This window comes from Mustela putorius, unplaced genomic scaffold (assembly GCF_011764305.1).
Source record: "Mustela putorius furo isolate JIRA1106 unplaced genomic scaffold, ASM1176430v1.1 tig00003853_pilon_pilon_pilon, whole genome shotgun sequence".
Classification (NCBI taxonomy): Eukaryota; Metazoa; Chordata; class Mammalia; order Carnivora; family Mustelidae; genus Mustela; species Mustela putorius.
The window spans coordinates 34,650,488-34,668,714 of record NW_025422005.1 but is presented as its reverse complement, the minus strand read 5'-3'; the positions used below and the strand labels follow the sequence as shown (position 1 = coordinate 34,668,714).

Genomic DNA, 18,227 nt, shown 5'->3' with positions numbered 1-18,227 from the left:
TGGATGGGTCTTGTTGACGGGTTGGATATGGGTGTGAAGGAGAAGGAGTAATCATGGTTGATCACTGGTTTGTGGCTAGAGCAACTGGGTAGGTAGAAGATGAACTATTTCCTGAAATGGGCAAGTGGGTTTGTGAAGGAAACAGGTGTGTATACAGGGTATAAGTTCCATTATGGTAATATTGAGTATGAGATGTCGAGAGTTTAAGTGTCAAGTGAGCAGTGAATATACAAGCTAAGAGCTCAGGGAGAGATCAAGGCCAGAGATAGAGATTTGGTAGCCATTTTTATGTAGTTGTATATAACTGTCATGGAACTGAATGGGATCTAGAAGAACATCCGTAACTGAGCCATGCAGCAGGCCAGCATTTTGAGGTAGGGCAGAGGAGAAGCAGCAGGATATGAGATTAGGGTGGTTTGAAGGCTGAGGAAAACCAGGGAGTAGAAGCCTAGGAAGGAGTGAGGAAGGAGGAAAGAAATCAGGAGAGCTGTGGAAAGGGCGGGTAAGATGAGGGCATAGAAATATCCTTTGTTAGCACTTAAGTCATTGATGACCTTGAACAATCTTGGTGAACTATTGAGGGTAAGAGTCTAATTAGAGAGAGTAGAAGTGGGATATTGCTTAAGGATACATACATATGTAATGAAAGAATAAAGATATATTTGCGAAAGATAAACACTAAAGATTTGGGAGAGCAGTTGCCTCCAGCAGAGAGGATAATGAGATTAGAGAGGGTATTGCAGAAATATATAACTTTTCATTTTTTACATGAATCATGCTTATACATAAGTGTGCATTATGTTATTTTCTCTACCTCCTGTTTTAGGAATCTGATGTAAATTTGGATCCATTCCTACATTTTTTGCTTTTTCTACCTGTGGGTCCAGGCAGTTGCAAACTTCCATGCTGTTTTCCCAAGGCCTATGTGGAACCCTTGGGGCACATGGGTTTTTGCAGAGGACTTATTTCCCGTTCCGCAACTTAGGGACCAGATCCAGTGAATTTTTCCTGGCCCTACATTGGTAATAAACCTCCTTGCCTCCCGTTGTAGGAACTGAAAGTCAAGAAATTAACATGGAAAGGAGCTCTCGGGTGGCTCAGTTGGTTAAGTGTCTGACTTTGACTCAGGTCATGATCTCAGGGTCTTGGGATCCAGGCCCCCCATAAGGGTTTATGCTCAGCGGGGAATCTGCTACCCCTTCTGCCTGTCCCCCCTGCTCAGGCTCTCTGTCTTGCTCTCGAATAAATAAATAAAATCTTTTAAAAGATTAATTAACATAGAGCAGTCCAAAACCAGTAAAACCCACAGGAAACTCAAGTTTTCAAAGTCGAGAATTCCTTTGCTAAAAAGGAAGACAGAAGTCAGAGCAGTAAGGGAAACTGACCCTGGAGAGGCCCATGGTCTGAGAATAATGAAACCTTTAAGACCTTAGAAAATACAAAGCCATTAGATTAAGGATACATATGTCAGGAACTCTAGGATATGACTGCAGACAAATTACCATGACAGAAAAAAAAAAGGCCCTCTGCTCCTTGAGCTGGTAATAGAATAATCAGAATCTATAAAATTGTTATGCTTAATATTGAAAAGAAAGAATTAAAAAATAAATCATTGTGGGGTGCCAGCTGGCTCAGTTGATAGAGCACATGACTCTTGATCTCGGGATTGTGAATTTGAGCCCCACGTTGGGTATTGAGATTACTGAAAAATAAAATCTTAGGGGCGCCTGGGTGGCTCAGTGGGTTAAGCCTCTGCCTTCAGCTCAAGTCATGATCTCAGATTCCCGGGAGCCTGCTCCCCCCACCCCCGCCTCTGCCCACCTACTTGTGATCACTCTCTCTTCTGCCTACTTGTGATCTCTGCCTGCCAAATAAATAAAAAAAAATCTTAAGCAATAATAAGCAGTGTGGAGATTCCTCAAGAAATTAAAAATAGAACTTCCCTATGACCCTGCAATTGCACTCCTGGGTATTTACCCCAAAAATATAGATGTAGTGAAAAGAAGGGCCATCTGTACCCCAATGTTTATAGCAGCAATGGCCACGGTCGCCAAACTGTGGAAAGAACCAAGATGCCCTTCAACGGACGAATGGATAAGGAAGATGTGGTCCATATACACTATGGAGTATTATGCCTCTATCAGAAAGGATGAATACCCAACTTTTGTAGCAACATGGACGGGACTGGAAGAGATTATGCTGAGTGAAATAAGTCAAGTAGAGAGAGTCAATTATCATATGGTTTCACTTATTTGTGGAGCATAACAAATAGCATGGAGGACAAGGGGAGATGAAGAGGAGAAGGGAGTTGGGGGGAATTGGAAGGGGAGGTGAATCATGAGAGACTATGGACTCTGAAAAACAATCTGAGGAGTTTGAAGTGGCGGGGGGTGGGAGGTTGGGGTACCAGGTGGTGGGTATTATAGAGGGCACGGATTGCATGGAGCACTGGGTGTGGTGAAAAAATAATGAATACTGTTATGCTGAAAATAAATTAATTTAATTTTTTTTAAAAAGCAATAATAAAATAAAATCTTAAAAAAATCATTGTGGGGACGCCTGGGTGGCTCAGTTGGTTGGACGACTGCCTTTGGCTCAGGTCATGATCCCAGAGTCCTGGGATCGAGTCCCGCATTGGGCTCCCAGCTCCATGGGGAGTCTGCTTCTCCCTCTGACCTTCTTCTCACTCATGCTCTCTCTCTCACTGTCTCTCTCTCAAATAAATAAATAAAATCTTAAAAAAAAAAAAATCATTGTGAACAGCACCTGGGTGGCTCAGTGGGTTAAAGCCTCTGCCTTCAGCTCAGGTCATGATCCCGGGGTCCTGGGATTGAGTCCCGCATTAGGCTCTCTGCTCAGCAGGGAGCCTGCTTCCTTTCCTCTCTCTCTTTGCCTTCCTCTCTGCCTGCTTGTGATCTCTGTCTGTCAAATAAATAAATAAAATCTTTTAAAAAAAAATCATTGTGAAAATAAAGAGCAATATATAAAAGGTAACAGATATATTGGACAAAAATAACAAAAACTTTTAAAATAAAGGCATTGAAATTAAAAAAGAAAACCTCTGGAACTATACTACAACTCCCAATGAAATAAATGATTTAGTGGGTGGTAGGTGAAAGGTTACTGAGTACAGGATGTTTGCAGGATGCCAGAGTATTGCTCCATAAGTAATTCGCGCTGACAGTTTACAAAGGGAAAGCATACCTTTATATGGATGATGTGGCAGTCCCTACTGCAACCAAGTGATCAAACTTAGCATCACCAGCTATGAGCGACCTGACATTATGTGTCTCCTGATAGGCTATCATATGAACTACACAGAAACATCCAAGAGATAACAATGCCAAAAATGTATAACCTAAATCCAGTCTAGCCCCTAGACTTGACTTCCTGCTTCCAGGAAATGCAAGGGATGGAGGAACGAACTGAACAACACCAGGAGGGATAATGAGGCAAATTTAAATCTTTTTTTTTTTTTTTTTTTTTTTTTTTAAGATTTTATTTATTTATTTGACAGAGAGAGATCACAAGTAGGCAGAGAGGCAGGCAGAGAGAGAGGAAGGGAAACAGGCCCCCTGCTGAGCAGAGAGCCCGATGTGGGACTCGATCCCAGGACCCTGAGATCATGACCTGAGCCGAAGGCAGCGGCTTAACCCACTGAGCCACCCAGGTGCCCCTAATGAGGCAAATTTAAAATGCAGGACACTTTACAAGATATTTATCCTGGTCTCTTCAAAAAGCTCCTACCAAGAAAAAAGTATAAAGACAGTTCTAGATTAAAAGATAATACAAGAGGGGCACCTGGGTGGCTCAGTGGGTTAAAGCCTCTGCCTTCGGCTCAGGTCATGGTCCCAGGGTCCTGAGATTGAGTCCCTCATCAGGCTCTCTGCTCAGCGGGGAGCCTGCTTCCTCCTCTCTCTCTGCCTGCCTCTCTGCCTACTTGTGATCTCTGTCTGTCAAATAAATAAATAAAATCTTAAAAAAAAAAAAAAGATAATACAAGAAAGAAAAAAGAAGATAATACAAACAACAACCAAACACAAATCATGGATTTTTTTTTAAAAAAAGATTTTATTTATTTATTTGACAGAGAGAGAGAGAGAGATCACAAGTAGGCAGAGAGGCAGGCAGAGAGAGGAGGAAGCAGGCTCCCTGCTGAGCAGAGAGCAGATGCGGCACCTTGGGACCATGACCTGAGCAGAAGGCAGAGGCTTTAACCCACTGAGCCACCCAGGCGCCCCACAAATCATGAATCTTGACTGGGTTGTGGTTTTAAAAAAATTGGGAGTAGGGGCGTCTAGGTGGCTCAGTTGTTAAGCATCTGCTTTTGGCTCAGGTCATGATCCCAGGGTCCTGGGTCCTGTAGCAGGCTCCCTCCCGGAGAGGGGGGTCTTCTTCTCCCTCTCTCTCTGCCCCTCCCTCCTTCTCGTGCTCTCTTTAGCACTCTCTCTCAAATAAATAAATAAAATCTGTAAAAAAAAAAAAAAAATCCTATAATTCAGCGCGCCAGCAGTGTGGAGTAGGGATGTAGGAAATAATGGTGACCATGAATTGATGATCATGCGTGTTGGGTGATGGAAATGGCATCCTTTTCTTTTTCAAATTTTATTTATTTGAGAGCGAGAGAGAGCACATGAGTGGAATGAGGGGCAGAGGGAGAGCAGACTCCCCATGAAGCGGGGATCCCAATGTGGGATCCCGGGATCATGACCTGAGCTGTGAAGGCAGATGCTTAACTGACTGAACCCCCCAGGGTGCCCTAGAAATGGCATTCTTGCATTCTTGTTTGCTTGAAATTTTCTGCTTAACAGCAGCAAAGAAGAAGGAGGAGGAGGAGAAATAGGAGTGAGAAGGGATTGAGTATCTGAGAAACTAAAGTAAAAAATGGAGAAATCTATGAGGAGGCTGGTTGGGGCCAGGTGTGGGGACTGTGATGGCAGCCAGGAGAGAAGAAGATCAGGTACCTGAGGTGGGGGTGAGGCTGAGGGAGATTTTTCTGTTGTGCTCAGCACCGCCCTGCCCCTCCCCTCCCTGCCCCCACTCCCCAGGGCCCTGAGTAGATAGTCACATGCCCCACTGCTATGCAGGAGGTAGGAAGCCTGCAGCAGTGACCAGTATTCCATCCCGGCTAGGTAGGGCTAAACCAGGTAACCTTAAACATTACTTCTCTACCTCCTTCTCCATATCTTAGGGTCTGGACTTTAACTCTTTCCTGCCAAGTTCACTGACATCCCCAAAGTAATATGAACTCAAAGGGGATCACATTTACAAGAAAAGAAAAGCAAACTGAGAAACTAATATTTGATGAGGCCGACTTACTGGACCTGAGTTTAAAGTAAGCATCATAAATATCCTCAAAAAATAAGGGAGGACGGGGCTCCTGGGTGGCCCAGTGGGTTAAGCCTCTGCCTTCCGCTCTGGTCATGATCTCAGGGTCCTGGGAACGAGTTGAGCATTGGACTCTCTGCTCGGCAGGGAGACTGCTTCCTCCTTTCTCTCTCTCTCTGCCTGCCTCTCTGCCTACTTGTGGTCTCTCTCTGTCAAATAAATAAATAAAATCTTAAAAAAAAATAAGGGAGGACATTGTTAATATAAGGCAGGAATAAACAGGAAGAATTGGTTGGAAATACCAATTATGAAAGTTTTAATAGTTGAAATCCATACATGGACTGAAGAGCAGAATGGTCACAGCCCAAATAAGACAATGAGCAACAACATCAGGGTGAGGATTCACCCCAAAGGCATCGGGAAATGATAAAGAAAACAAGGAAGACTGAAAACAAACGAGCCCGGTTGTTTATGACACACACACACTGTTGGTGGCTAACCCAACAGCTATTCCCAGCCTCCTTACTCATGTCTCCATTAGGGCCTGGAAGAACTAAATAACCCGCTTTCTTAGATTCCCATGCAATGAGAGCGGGCCATGTGACACGGTTCTGGCCAATGAGATATAAGCAGGAATGTTCTGGGGGCTTCTGGGCAGGATATGTTGTTTCCTTTCCTTTCCTTTTATTTTATTTTATTTTATATTTTGTTTATTTGACAGAGAACACAAGTAGGCCGAGAGGCAGGCAGAGGGGGGGGGGGAGGATATGTTCTTTTCTAATAGGAGGGAATGAAATGACATTGACAATGGTTTGCTCGTAACATATCATCCTCTTTTTTATTGCCTTGGACATGGATATTCCCTTTGGAGTTCTGACAGCTGCCTTGTGATCATGAGGTAGGTGGATAGTCATGAGATCAAAAATCCAACACACTCAGGGCAGCCAAGTAGGAGAGAAGAGCCCGAGGGTTCCTGGAGGGTGAGCAGTTGAATCAAAGTCAGCAACCACCTCCATCAAGGCTCCATGTGTAAATACAAAACAAAACAAAGCAAAACAAAAACCCACCTGGTTGTTTAAGCCATCTTTATTCATGTTTTCTTTAACCTGCAGCTGAAAATATTCTTCATACATTGTTCAATAATTTGGGAAAGAGCTACAAAGTTGAGATTCAACAAAATAAGAGAGGGAGGAGAAAGGCAGAAATCTGTGAAAAAAAAATTAAAAAAGAATTTAGAAAATTTAGGGACGCCTGGGTGGCTCAGTTGGTTAAGCAGCTGCCTTTGGCTCAGGTCATGATCCCAGCGTCCTGGGATCGAGTCCCACATTGGGCTCCTTCCTCAGCAGGGAGCCTGCTTCTCCCTCTGCCCCTGCCTGCCATTCTGTCTGCCTGTGCTCGCTCGCTCTCCCTCTCTCTCTCTGATAAATAAATAAAATCTTAAAAAAAAAAAAAAGAATTTAGAAAATTTAGTTGTTTGGAGGGGTGCCTGGCTGGCTCAGTTGGTAGAGCATGTGACTCTTGATCTCAGGGCTGGGATTTCAACCCCAGGCTGGGCGTGGAACCTACTTCCAAAAAAAAAAAAAAAAAATTAGCTGTTTGAAAGTCTTAATAAGCTAGACAAACCTCGTAAGAGTGATAGAAAAATATGTAAATGAGAAAAATATAGAATAAAAAGGCAACTAAGTCCTAACAAATTAATAGGGCACCTGGTGACTTGGTCAGAAGAGCATGTGATTCTCCATCTTGGAATTGTGAGTTTGAGCCCCTCATTGGGTATAGAGATTACTAAAAAATAAATAAACTTTAAAATGGGCATGAGATTGGGACACCTGGGTGGCTCAGTTGGTTAAGCGTCCATATCTTGATTTTGGCTCAGGACATGATGTCACCCAGGGTCATGAGATGAAGTGCCACATCAGGCTCTCTTCTGGGCATGGAGCCTGCTTAAGATTCTCTCTGCTAAAAAAGAAAAAAAAAATTCTCTTTACTGGGGCGCCTGGGTGGCTCAGATGGTTAAGCATCTCCCTCATGCTCAGGTCATGATCCCAGGGTCCTTGGAATGAGCCCGACATACGGCTCCTGCCTCAGCAGGGAGCTTGCTTTTCCCTCTCCCCTGCTCATGCTCTCTCTGTCTCAAATGAATAAATAAAAACCTTGAGAAAAAAAAAGAAAAATTAATTTTTTCTGCCGACTTCCCACCCCTGGCATGCACAGGCATGCATGCTCTCTCTCTCGTAAATAAAATAAAATAAAATGGGCATAAGATCTAAATAGACAATTTTAAAAAATATTTTATTTATTTAGGGGGCACCTGGTGACTCAGTGGGTTAAAGTCCCTGCCTTCAGCTCAGGTCACGATCCCAGGGTCCTGGGATGGAGCCCTGCATCCGGCTCTCTGCTCTGCAGGGAGCCTGCTTCTCTTTCTCTCTGCCTATGACCTCTGTCTGTCAACTAAATAAATAACATAAATAAATAAATAAATAACCAAACAAATAGGTTCACTGAGTTTCACCTTAAAGAATCTTCACCGTGGATGCATTTACATTGGTACAATTTTGACTTAATTTTCACACTAGACCTTTTTTTTTAAAATGACTCATATGATTAATGCTTCACAAATCTTGAAATTGATTCAAACATCAGACTTCGAGATGTGTTTTTTACTAGGTGAAGTAATTTCCATAGTAAGAGTTTCATACTTTTCTCATCTCTCCTTCCTCATTTCTCATTTTTATTTATTTATTTTTAAAGATTTTATTTATTTATTTGACAGAGAGAGATAACAAGTAGGCAGAGAGGCAGGCAGAGAGGGAGGAGGAAGCAGGCTCCCTGCTGAGCAGAAAACCCAATGTGGGGCTCCATCCCAGAACCCTGGGATCATGACCCGAGCTGAAGGCAGCGGCTTAACCCACTGAGCCACCCAGGCGCCCCTCTCATTTTTTTTTTTTAAGATTTTATTTATTTATTTGACAGAGAGAGATCACAAGTAGGCAGAGAGGCAGGCAGAGATAGAGAGAGGAGGAAGCAGACTCCCCGCCAAGCAGAGAGCCTGATGCGGGACTGGATCCCAGGACCCCGAGATCATGACCTGAGCCAAAGGCAGCGGCTTAACCCACTGAGCCACCCAGGCGCCCCTCATTTTTTTTTTAAATGATTTTATTTATTGCAGCGCCTGGATGGCTCAGTTGTTCAAGCATCTGCCTTTGGCTCAGGTCATGATTCCTGGGTCCTGGAATGGAGCCCCACATTGGGCTCCCTGTCCAACGGGGAGCCTGCTTCTCCTCTCTCTCCTGCTCTCTGCCTCTCTCTCAAATAAATAAATAAAATCTTTAAAAAAAAAAGATTTTATTTAAAAAAATTTTTAATTATTTATTTGAAAGTGAGAGACAGCACGAGCAGGGGGATGGACAGAAGGAGAAGCAGACTCCCCACTGACAAGGGAGCCAGATGTGAGGTGCTCAATGCAGCACTCTTTGTTTTGTTTTGTTTTGTTTTTTAAGATTTTATTTATTTATTTGACAGAGAGAGATCACAAGTAGGCAGAGAGGCAGGCAGAGAGAGAGAGGAGGGAGCAGGCTCCCGGCTGAGCAGAGAGCCCGATGCGGGACTCGTTCCCAGAACCCTGAGATCATGACCCGAGCTGAAGGCAGCAGCTTAACCCACTGAGCCACCCAGGAGCCCCAATGCAGCACTCTTGATTCCAGGACTCCAGATCATGACCTGAGCCAAAAGCAGACACTTAAGGACTGAGCCACCTAGGTGCCCCTCTAATTTTTATTTTAAAAATTTGTCATGAGGGGTGCCTGGGTGGCTCAGTTGGTTAAGTGTTAGATTCGTAATTTTGGCTCAGGTCATGATCTGGAGGTTGTAAGATTGACCCCCGAGATGGGCTCCGCACTGGGCATGGAACTTGCTTAAGACTCATTCTCTTGCTCTCTTTCTCTTAAAAAAAATAAAAAAGTATTATTTCTAACTCCACAGAAAAACACAGAGGACAAAAACACACCCAGTACTACAATTTAATAGATGTAAACATTTCCTCAAATGTGCTTTAAATATGTTTAAAAAGGAAAACCTTATCAAGATTTCTTTCCTCCATTTTGGAGCCTGTGGAGACCTGCTATGGACAGGATTTCTTTCTTTTTAAAAATTTATTTATTTGAGAGAAAGAGAGAGAACACAGAGAGGGAGAGGGAGAAGCAGGCTCCCTGCTGAGTCTGACATGGGGCTTGATCACAGGAGCCTGAGATCATGACCTGAACCAAAGGCAGACACTCTTTGGACTTAGCCCCCCCAGGGGTCCCTATGGACAGGATTTCTAAAATGACAAGTATCTGGAAGGCTGTGGTTCAGGGCCATTTTTGCTGCCAACAAGCAGGTCTCTGGCACAGAGGGAGAACACAGCTCTGAAAATTGAAGGAGTTTGTGCTAGAGATTAAACTGAATGCTCTCTAGGCAAGAGATACGCTTATATGTAAGAATGACATAGTGACTCCTTGTGGCAAACAAAACAAAACCTGAGTAATCTGGGGAAAGGACAATTGGGGCCCATGGAAACCGTGGCATGATTCATGCCAGATTCCAAAGCAATCTTCTGGCTGTGGTCATTGGACACAGAATCCATGGGATGCTTTACCCCTCAAGGATTCAAACTCAGTGAGGGGCACCTGGGTGGCTAAGTGGGTTAAAGCCTCTGCCTTCGGCTCAGGTCATGATCCCAGGGTCCTGGGATCGAGCCCCACATCGGGCTCTCTGCTCGGCAGGGAGTCTGCTTCTCCCACTGATCTCTCTCCTGTCATGCTCTCTCTCTCATATAAATAAATAAATAAAATCTTAAAAAAAAAGAAAAGTAGGGCACCTGGATGGCTCGGTGGGTTAAGCCTCTGCCTTCAGTTCAGGTCATGATCTCAGGGTCCTGGAACCAAGCCCCGCATCGGACTCTCTGCTCAGCGGGGAGCCTGCTTCCCCCTCTCTCTCTGCCTGCCTCTCTGCCTACTTGTGATCTCTCTCTGTTTGTTAAATAAATAAATAAAATCTTAAAAAAAAAAAAGTAAAGTGGATTTGTTCTGTTGTATTAAAAAAAAGAGGCTTACATAGAATAACTTCTCTCTAGAATAATCTGTTAGAAGTTGATAACTTGTTTGATCCCACTGTAAAGTTCAGCATTATTACTCTCCCCCACCTACCACATTTTACATTTTTGATGTCATTTTTTACATCTTTTTTAAAAAAGATGTTATTTTACTCATGAGAGACAGAGAGAGGGAGCCAGAGGCAGAGGGAGAAGCAGACTCCCCACCAAGCAGGGAACCCAGTGTGGGACTCCATCCCAGGACCCTTGGATCACAATCTAAGCTGAAGGTAGACACTTAATTGATTGAGCCACCCAGGGGCCCACATTTTACATCTTTTTATCTTGTGAATCCCTTACCGAATTATTGCCCTTGTGGCTGCACATGGCCATCGGTGTATGACCCACCAGCTCAGGGCTGGGGCTGGCCCCTTCATGTGTGTATCTCTTCTCAACTCCATCTTTAGTGACTTCGAGTTGGTAGCTTGACATCAGGCATGGTGGGAATATTTACACCCACAAAAATGGGCAAATGATACAAATCAGGGCTCCTTACCCCAATTCTCACAGGAAGAAGTTTGCTGACATTGCAGCCATCATCCACCCCCCAGGCCCCTGCTCAGGAAGCAGGTAAAAAAAAAGTTAAAGGAAGAGTTACTCCATCCTGTTCAAAGTCTCAGAAATAATTTTTTTTAAACCTATAATGTATTATTTGTTTCAGGGGTACAGGTCTGTGATTCATCAGGCAGTGCTCACCATACCTCATACCCCCCCATAGTCTCAGAAATACTTTACAGAGACTGAGGATACTTTCATTTACATCTACTTATAATATTTCTACCTCTACTTTAACTTGAACTTAGTCACATGGGGATTATAAGAATCCAGGGAGGCTGGGGAATGTAGTCTTTTAGCTGCCTGCTGAAACCATAAAAATATATAAACTCAGAGAAGTCACTCTGGTCCTCATTCTCTCCACCTCATTCCCTCTGACCCTGTGTTCATTAGTTTCTGGTTTAATCTGTGATTCTGTTTGGAAATAATAATTATAATAATGACAAACAAACACATAGCTTATTTCCCTTTTGACAGAGAGAGAGGGAACACAAGCAGGGAAGCAGCAGCTGGAGAAGCAGGCTCTCTGCTGAGCAGGGAGCCTGATGTAGGCCTTGATCCCAGGACCGGGGGATTGTGGCCTGAGCTGAAGGCAGTCACTTAACAAGTGAACCACCCAGGTGCATCCCCATTTAAAAATAAATAAATAAATAAATAAATAAATATTTTTTAAAATAAAAAAATAGAAAAGATTTTACTTATTTGAGAGACACAGAGAGAGAGAGAGAGAGAGACAACAAGCAGGGAGGAGGGGCAGAGGAAGAGAGAGAGAGAGGAAGCCGACTTCCTGCGGAGCAAGGAGCCATGGGGCTTGACCTGAGCTGAAGGCAGGCACTTAACTGACTCAGCCACCCAGGCACCCCTAGTTTATTTCCCTTAACAAAAGATACACCCTCACCTTACTTGAATCAACCAAAAATGTATCCTGGAAATTGTTCAATATCGGTCTTTAGAGATCTCCCTCTTTTTTTTTTTTTTTTTTTTTTTTTTTTGGCTTCATACTACTCCGCTGTGCAGATAAACTGTAAACAGTCCATGTAGGTAGGAATTTAAATTATTTAGCAGCATTTTGCTTTTACAAATAATACGGCATCTGGAGTGCCTGGGTGGCTCAGTCCGTTAAGCAGCTGACTTCCTTTCAGCTCAGATCATGAACTCTTGGGATCCTGGGATCAAGCTCCACATCCGGCTCCGAGCTCACTGGGAGGTCCGCTTCCGGGTTCTCTCTAGACCTTCTGCCCGTCCACTCACCTATCAAATAAATAAATAAATCTTCTAAAAAATAATACTGCATTATTAAAAATAATCACTTGTGCATATGTTTTTCCATATTCATTGGTATTTATCTTTTCTAAGTAATTTCTCTGTGCAACGTTGGTCTTGAACTCACAACCCTGAGATCAAGAGTCACACGATGAGTTAGAGCCTAAGTCCCGTCATGGTAGGATTCTTCCTCCACTATGTCAACTGGCACAGATGTTTCTCCTTTGTATGATGATCTGAAAAGCTAGAGAGGCACCGTTTGTTCCCATTGAAATGGCGGGGTTTGCAACAATTGTATATGGATTACATAAACTGAAGAGCGGGGGGGAAATACTAAAATGTCTGTTCACCCGATCCATGTGCATATGGCAGCCCAAGGTTTTGTTGTGGGAGCAATGACCCTAGGTATGGGCTCGCTCCTGTATAAGGAATTCTGGGTAAAGCCTAAACCTTAGAAGAAAAACTATCTTGGTTTTTTTGCTGGTGCTTGCTTTAGTTAGGCATCTCGCATTGAGTTTATATGTTTATGTTGAGAATAAATCATCTCAATGGGTCAGACAATAACCTGGTAATTTAAATATTGGCTTCCTTTCTTGTGGGCTCAATTTGCCTGGTAACCAGTTAATCTAGTTAGGTCATTCAGAGGAGTCATATTAGCACAAAAGAAACATGTCACTTTAAAGAAAAATTTTTAAAGATTTAAAAAAAAAAATTTATTTGCCAGAGAGAGAGAGAGAGAGCGCGCGCAAGAGAGCACAAGCGGGAGACGCAGCAAGCAGAGGGAGAAGCAGACTCTCAAAGGAGCAAGGAGCCTGATACGGGACTCGATACCCAGACCCTGGGATCATGACCTCAGCTGAAGGCAGACGCTTAACGGACTGAGCCACCCAGGCATTCTGAAACACGTCACTTTTTTAAAAGATTTTATTTATTTGACAGAGAGATCATAAGTAGACGGTGGCGCGGGGGGGGGGGCGGCGGGCAGGCTCCCCGCCGAGCAGATTTCCCGCCTTTCCAGAACCCGTCTCCTGGTCTCTTGATTTTTCAGGGCCAGCGTTGTCCCTAGAGCTGTCTGCGCCGCCTGCCTGCTTCCTGACCTCCGCTCACCCGCCAGCTCCCAGCTCCCTGGAAACCCCTCTGGCCAGGTCGCCGGCAACTGCCCGGCTGGGGGAGCCTGTGGACCTTGCCGCTCCATTTCCCGGATTGGACAGAAGGGACGACTCCCTTCCTGAAACGTCTTTCCGCCCTTGGTTTCGTTTTGGTGCACCCTCCTGGTTTCCCCCCAGCCTTCCTGATTAATTGCACACGTAGACCACTGTGTGTGTGCTTTAGATTTTCACTTATTTGAGAGAGAGCGAGCGAGCAGGTGGAGGGGCAGAAGGAGAGCGGGAGACAGACTCACTGCTGAGCAAGAAGCCCAGTGTGGGGCTGGATCCCACGACCCTGGGATCCTGACCTGAACGGAAGGCAGACGCACAACAGACCGAGCCACCCAGCCGCCCCTGCCTCTGTTCTCCAGGGATCTGAGTGGCTTGCCTCTCCTCACCTTGCACTCCTTCCTAGGGCAGTCTGGGCCATCATTTATTTCTCTCTGGCTTTCTTGCTGGCTATACTCTCCAAACTGAGTGGGTGTTCAAACTTGAGCCGGAGTGGTGAGTGTTCAGTGGTTCGCAATATAGCCCGCATCAGAATCACGCGAGGATTGTTCACCCAGACTCTTGGGTTCTTCCCCCGCCCCCTACCCCTTTCTGACTCCGTAGGCCTGGGGGTGGGGCCTGATAATTTGCATATCTAGCAAGTACCCAGGTGTATTTTCTAGAGTTCCATAACAAACACCCCAGACTGGGTGGCTTAAACCACAGAAATGTCTACACAGTTCTGGAAGCCTCAACTTAACTGATTACACCTGGAGTGACCCTATTTCTAAATAGTCACACTCTGAGATAGGGAGTAAAGACTTGAACAAATGAATTTGGGAAAGAACAATTCTACCTGTAACACCAATAACACCAGATGCTGCTTCATGCTATTAATCTGATCACGTTGTCCTTTAGAGAGTTTTGGTTTCTCGGGGAGGGTGGAAGCTCTTTGCTTGGCATGTGAGGATCAGGTTTCCCTGTTTCCCTGAATACGCTCACCACCCAGCTTTGAAGATTTTTTCCACGCTTGACCCATGTGTCACTGAACATTCCGTTATTCGTGCTCACCATACATTCCTAAGGTCCAGCACAGGGTTTGACACAGTGTTCAATATTTTTGTTGAATGAATGGATGAAGACAATTATTTTCAAGACTTAAAAAAGGTCAAATTTAAATTTTTTAAAAATATTTTATTTATTTATTTGACAGACAGAGATCACAAGTAGGCAGAGAGGCAGGCAGAAAGAGGGGGAAGCAGGCTCCCTGCTGAGCAGAGAGACCAATGCGGGGCTCCATCCCAGGACCCTGACACCATGACCTGAGCCGAAGGCAGAGGCTTAACCCACTGAGCCACCCAGGCGCCCCTCAAATTTAATTTTTAATTTTTTAAAGATTTTTTTAAATTTTTATTTATTTGACAGACAGAGATGACAAGTAGGCCGAGAGGCAGGCAGAGAGAGAGAGGAGGAAGCAGGCTCCCTGCTGAGCAGAGAGCCCGAAGCGGGGCTCGATTCCAGGATCCTGAGATCATGACCTGAGCCAAAGGCAGAGGCTTTAACCCACTGAGCCACCCAGGCGCCCCTAATTTTTAATTTTTAATTCAAGATAAATTTTACCTTGGAGTGTCAATTATAAAACAAAATGAAAACAAAAACAAACAAACAAAAAAATGAGACTGAATCGGGCATCTTACTTCCCTGCAAATCTGGCTTCTGCCCTGCCCCCAGGTGGTGGCTCCAGGCCTAGCAGGAAAACGATCTAAGGAATTTCCGGCAACCGGAGAGTGGTGACTAAGCGTCATTTACATACCCACAATGCCCTGCACCCATGGTATTTCTTATTTTAAAACGGCTAGATTTTTTTTTTCGACTTTTTTTTTCCCCCTCTCCAGAAATCAGACGGCTATCACAGAATTGACTGAGATAAAAGCGGATGTCCGTGACTCTTTTGGCTAAGTAATTACCATTGCTGTTCTAGGAGTGACAGTCACCCGAGCTCTGTGTGAGCGGTTCCCTAAGCATACTCTGGTTTCTCTTCAGATCGTATAAATCTTTCGCCTTTTACTAAAGATTTCCGTGGAGAGGAACAATTCTGAGTGTTTACCCAATTTTTTGAGGCCTTGCGTTTGCAGGGCTTACTAAAGTTTGTGGAATATCAGACTTATTCTAAATAGATTATTGATAGTCTTGTGCTAGAAACGTTAACGAGCCGTAGAAAGAAATTTGACAGCAAAAACAGGGTAACAGCTGCAGGCTCCTCCACTGAGAAAGGTACCTCATGTGATGGTGGGATCAGGACCAGAGTGGAAGACAGACACCCAACCGGAGCCACCTGGGTTCTCCTGAATTAACACTTTTTTCTCAGAGATCACAAATAGGCTGAGAGGCAGCCCCCCCCCCGCCCTCCCCCCCGTGAGCTGGGAGCCTGATTCAGGGTTTTTGATCCTGGGACTCTGGGAATATGATCTGAGCCGCAGACAGAGGTCTTAACCCACTGAGCCACCCCATCCCCCAATAAAAAAAGATTTTATTTGACAGACAGAGATCACAAGTAGAGAAGCAGGCAGAGAGAGGAGGAAGCAGGCTCCCCGCTGAGCGGAGAGCCTGATGCAGGCAGGGCTCCATCCCAGGTTTCTGGGGTCATGACCTGAGCCCAAGACAGAGGCTTTAACCCCCTGAGACACCCAGACGTCACCCCAGTAAAACTTTTAAAGTTCAAGGTCGGGGGCACCCGGGTAGCTCAGTCGGTTAAGTCTCCTATTCTTGGTTTCTCTTTGGGTCTTGATCTCAGCATCTTGGGATGGAGCCCCACATCCAGCTATGCGTTCAGGGGCGTCTGCTTTTTTGCCTCTCTCAGCCCCTCCCCCACTCATGCACACTCTCTAAAATAAATCTAAATAAACTTATTTTTTTACTTAAAAAGACTGAGACATCCAGGTAACCCAAAAATAAATTTTTTAAAAAGGGAAAGAAAACAGAAGGTACATTTTGGGGACAGTTGTAGAAATTTTCATATGCACTCTATTTCAGATATTTATAATTGTATAGGCTTTCTGGTTGCTGTTCTAACAAGTAACTACAAACTTGGCAATATAACACAAACTTTTCTCTTACAGTTCTGTAGGTCAGCAGTCTAAAATGAAGGTGTTGCCTTCCTTCTAGAGACTTCAGAGGAGACTGTTTCCTTGCCTCATTCAGTTTCTAGAAGCTGACTGAATGTGATGCCTTCACATCACTCTCTTTTGCTTCTGTCCTGTCATCTCCTAGTTCTAACTCTGGATCCTCCTGCCTCCCTCTGTAAAAATTATAAAGACTCTTGTGATTATCTCAGGTCTACCTGCTAATTCAGAATAATCTCCCCATCTCAAGACCCTTACTTTAGTCACACCCACAAAATTCTTTTTACCATGTGAAGTAACATATTCACAGGTTCCAGGCATAGGATGTGGACATATTTGGGGACCATTACTCAGACCACTAAAATAATGATACTGTAATTATGTAGGAGAAGGTCTTTATTCTTAGTAGAAACATCATGTTAAGTATTTAGTAGTGACATGTCATGATATCTGAAGCTTGGTTTTTAAAAAGTCATCTCTACTCTGAATGTGCAACTTAGAACTCAGGACCATGAGATCAAAGAGTTGCATGCTCTATCGACTGAGCCAGCCATGTGCCTCAATAACGGAAACTTTCCAGTGGTTCAGTAAACAGAGAGAGAGAGAGAATGCAAATGTGTCCAAGAGTGATAGGTATACAGATATTCACTGCATTAAAAAAAAAAAAAAGATTTTATTTTTCTATTCATGAGACAGAGAGAGAGGCAAAGGCAGAGGCAGAAGCAGTCTCCCTGAGGAGCAGGGAGCCTGATGCAGGACTCAATCCCACGACCTTTAGATCATGAGGCAAGCCGAAGGCAGACACCCAACCATCTGAGCCACCCAGGTGCCCTATTCACTGTATTTTTCTTTCAACTTTTTGTAGCTTTGAACTTGTAAACAGTGGGGGAAATATGTATTAATAAATTCCATGTAATGCGTATGATTTACATATATATTATACTTGATTCAATTTAAAAAGTTCCATTAAAAAAAAAAGATTTTATTTATTTATTTGACAGAGAGAAACAGCGAGAGAGGGAACACAAGCAGGGAGAGTGGGAAAGGGAGAAGAAGGCTCCTTGCAGAGCAGGGAGCCCAATGCCCGCTCCATCCAGAACCCTCGGATCATGACCTGAGCTGAAGGCAGACGCTTAACGACTGAGCCACCCAGGTGCCCCTCCATTGTTTTATTGAACTATGGTCACCTTAGAACAGTGGCTTCCAGATTTTTGGATTTTCCGATTATTCAAATTTCCAAAAAATTTCTAGGGTACCTTTTTTTTTTTTTTTTTTTTTTCAAAGATTTTATTTATTTATTTGACAGAGAGAAATCACAAGTAGATGGAGAGGCAGGCAGAGAGAGAGAGGGAAGCAGGCTCCCTGCTGAGCAGAGAGCCCGACGCGGGACTCGATCCCAGGACCCTGAGATCATGACCTGAGCCGAAGGCAGCGGCTTAACCCACTGAGCCACCCAGGCGCCCCTCTAGGGTACCTTTTTATCATCATTCTACAAAGGCCATCTGAAGACTACAAAGAGACTCTTCTTTACAGAAAACCCACTTACTTTTATGAAAGCATAACTAGATATTTTGTTAACTTTTCTCTCAAAGTTCAGTCAAGTTTGAGGGGAAGTCTGGGCTGCCTTAGATTTAACAGTATCAGGGACCGATGATGCCCTCTTGTGGCCACCTGCAGAATTACTGCTATCTG

The 18,227-nt window shown here is 44.2% G+C and overlaps 1 long non-coding RNA gene and 1 other non-coding gene across 2 annotated transcripts; one reads left to right on the top strand and one right to left on the bottom strand.

Moving 5' to 3' along the window:
* Positions 1-6,139: 6,139 nt before the first annotated feature.
* Positions 6,140-14,002, bottom strand: LOC123387329. The gene is made up of 3 exons (XR_006601740.1): positions 13,824-14,002; positions 6,396-6,534; positions 6,140-6,301 (listed from the first exon to the last, which is right to left on the bottom strand). It is a non-coding gene; the product is annotated as an uncharacterized LOC123387329 (long non-coding RNA).
* A 1,434-nt stretch (positions 14,003-15,436) lies between these two features.
* Positions 15,437-15,552, top strand: LOC123387489. Its single transcript, XR_006601926.1, has one exon. It is a non-coding gene; the product is annotated as a U5 spliceosomal RNA (small nuclear RNA).
* Positions 15,553-18,227: the final 2,675 nt, after the last annotated feature.